The sequence below is a fragment of the Peromyscus leucopus genome, chromosome 14, assembly GCF_004664715.2.
Source record: "Peromyscus leucopus breed LL Stock chromosome 14, UCI_PerLeu_2.1, whole genome shotgun sequence".
In the NCBI taxonomy this organism is placed as follows: Eukaryota; Metazoa; Chordata; class Mammalia; order Rodentia; family Cricetidae; genus Peromyscus; species Peromyscus leucopus.
The window spans coordinates 18,434,526-18,437,840 of record NC_051075.1 but is presented as its reverse complement, the minus strand read 5'-3'; the positions used below and the strand labels follow the sequence as shown (position 1 = coordinate 18,437,840).

At 40.3% G+C, this 3,315-nt stretch overlaps 1 pseudogene; it reads left to right on the top strand.

The window, feature by feature from the left end:
• Positions 1 to 1,575: 1,575 nt before the first annotated feature.
• LOC114704459 lies at positions 1,576 to 1,882 on the top strand (annotated as a pseudogene).
• The last annotated feature ends 1,433 nt before the right edge of the window (positions 1,883 to 3,315 follow it).

The following is a 3,315-nucleotide window of genomic DNA, read 5'->3' as shown; positions in this document are numbered from 1 at the left end:
ATCTGACTCTTCTGCCTGCTCTTAGGACTCTTTTCCTCCTATTGAGTTGCCTTGTCCAGCCTCAATAAGCTTTCACGTTATTTTATTGTGTCTTGTTTGGCTGCTCTTGAAGACTTGTTCTTTTCTGAAGGGAGAAGGACAGGGAGTGAATCTAGAGAGAAGGAAAGTAGAAGGGAGCTGGGACGGATGGAGGAGGGGAATTTGGTCAGGATATAATGTGAGATAAAATAATTTATTAGAATTAAAAATATTTTTTTTAAAAAAAATCTCCTGTTACCTATGTTGTTAGATGTTACATGAACCCTTGACTCAGTGTGGGTTAAATAATGTGGATCAAATCTACATAACTATAGATACCAAGTGGTGTGCTTTATAAAGAGGAAAAGGTATCCCAGGAGAAGTTATATTTATTTCTGTAGTTTTGTGAATTATTTTATTAAGAGCCCCTACATTTTGAGTTAACTAGCCTCACTATCCTCAAGACCACACTGGGAACAGCTCCCTTTGGAGGAACTCAATATTCCAAACATATTTCTTCTCCCTTTCGATAATGGGCCCCATAGAGGGGTCAGTACAATCACTAGAAAGCAAGACTTGACAAGGAAGAACAATATTAAACACACCCTGACTTGGATTAACTAGAGATGGGGACTATGGAGGGAATGGAAGCTTATCCTCAGTCTTGATGCTGAGACCATCACGTTGGATAGAATATTTCAAATATGCCTTACTGTGTGAGAAATTGAATGATTGTGATGAAAGAGAGTGATAAAAGCAATCAAAGAGAGCCCTCTGAAAATCTTGTCATATAGTGTCCATCATTTCTTGAGCAGAAGATAGAGAAAAGGAGAAAGTTAAAGGAAACCGAAACAATGCAGGGACCAGTATTGAAGTTTATTGAAAAAGAAAAAAGCTGAAGCTCATGAATGAGGCTCACAGCAGCAGAAATGATCAGGAAGTAGTGTGAACATTCAAAGTCATACATTACCTGGTTCCTTTCTGGTTTTTTATATGTTTTTGTTTCTGAGACAGTTTTAATATGTGTTCTACCTTAACTTTGGACCCATTATCCTCCTCTTTCAGCTTCCTGAGTGCTGTGGGTTACAAGAATCTGCCATTGTGCCTAGCATGACAACTATTCTGAAAAAAGCCAGTCTTACAAGAGTAAAGATGAGCTGGGTGGTGGTAGCACCTTTAATCCTAGCACTTGGGAGGCAGAGATAGGCAGATCTCTGAGTTTGAGGTCAGCCTGATCTACAACATGATTTTGAGGATAGCCTAGGGCTATACAGAGAAACCCTGTCTCAAAAACAAAAATGAAAGAAAGAAAGAAAGAAAGAAAGGAAGGAAGGAAGGAAGGAAGGAAGGAAGGAAGGAAGGAAGGAAGGAAGGAAGGAAGAAGGGAGGGAGGAAGGAAGGAAGGAGAGAGAGAGAGAGAGAGAGAGAGAGAGAGAGAGAGAGAGAGAGAGAGAGAGAAGAGAATAAAAATGAACATTATGTTCTGGTTATCGTTTTAGGGGAAATTTCATGCTACAATTAAAAGTTGTGGCTAGAGGCCTCGGCGGCAGCAGCAAGATGACAAAAGGAACGTCATCCTTTGGAAAGCGTCACAACAAGACGCACACACTTTGCCGCCACTGTGGCTCTAAGGCCTACCACCTTCAGAAGTCGACCTGTGGCAAGTGTGGCTACCCGGCCAAGCACAAGAGAAAGTGTACCTGGAGTGCCAAGGCTAAGAGATGAAACACCACCGGGACTGGGCGGATGAGGCACCTGAAAATTGTCTATCGAAGATTCAGACATGGATTCCGTGAAGGAACAATATCTAAACCCAAGAGAGCAGCTGTTGCAGCATCCAGTTCATCTTGAGGAATTTCAGTCAGTCATAAAATAAATGATGTTCTGGTTTAAAAAAAAAAAAAAAAGTTGTGGCTAGAAAATCTAAGATTCTTCCCTACATTCTTACATCCTTTCTATCTACTGTCAAAATTTCTCCATCAATTATGATTTATATATGGTTTGCTACCATGAAACATACGTTGACATTCCATCCCAATTGTGAAATATTAAGAAGTTGGAAATTTTGCTACATTGTTCAGAGCTGAGCATTTGGGGAATGAGTAAGATTAGATAAATTCATTAGGGTGAGGTTTCTAAGGGTTGGATCTTTAGAAGAGGAGGAAGAGAGACCAGAGGAGACAGATGACAGACATCTGATGCATACACAGTCTCTCCATCTCCCTCTCCCTGAATCACTCTCCCCCCTCCTGTCATGTCTTAATATGTTATATCACTCAGGACTTGAGCAGCAAAGGAGCAAACAGCAGATTCAGGCACTTAAACCTGGATCTTCAGAATCATAAGCAAAATAAATCTGCTTCAAAGCATGCCTTGTCTGTGGTATTATATAGTTATGGACTAATACTATCCCATTTACTCTCATGATTTCAGTCCATCTCCTCCTCATCACTTCCATCCAGAGGCTATAGTCATCACTTCTTCTGATCTAGACTTTGAGAGTCACCGTGGAGAAAATGGGTCGACACATAACAAGACTTGCAAAGGTTTCCATCAAGACTACCCCAGCAAAATGTCTGCTTGCCTGATAAAATATGCTCAAAATGATCAGTTCATTTATTCTAGGACCTCATTGAGAAACTTGAAAAAAATGAAGAAAAAACCCTAAACCTATTTAAATATTGGGTTTTTTAATTATGTGATAAATGTAAATTTTTATTAAGAAAATATTTTCATACCAATCAGAGATTCCCTCCTTCCCTCCTCCTGCCCCTCCAGCCTCCTTGTCCCAACTCATCCCCCATTCCCTCCTACAAGAAGGTAAGGCCTCCCATGAGGAGGTACATTTAATAGAGGCAGATTCAAGCCCCTCCCCCTGCCTCAAGGCTGTGCAAGGTGTCCCATCATAGATAGTGGCCTCCATACCTATGATGGGTATTTTTAATTAAAGAAGACAATGTATATAATTCAAGGGTGGCTCTGTAAACCAGCAAAGGAGGCGAAGGTAGTAAAATCACAAAGCTCTGAGAACACAGAACTCATCCTGCTTGAGGACCAAATTCCACATGAGGAAGAAATGGTCACCAAAATTACTGAGTATTGATTTTTTCCACTTAATTATTCAGCCCAATCTCCACAAAATAATATGAAGAGAACTATATGTATGCTGAAGCAGAAGAGGAGGAAATATATTAATGAACTCACTCACATTGCAACTTTTGAGGCTCCCAGGGACAACAGCAAAATCAGATATCACTGTCATCTTTGAGATACTAAAGAGGAAAGGTCAAGCATTCC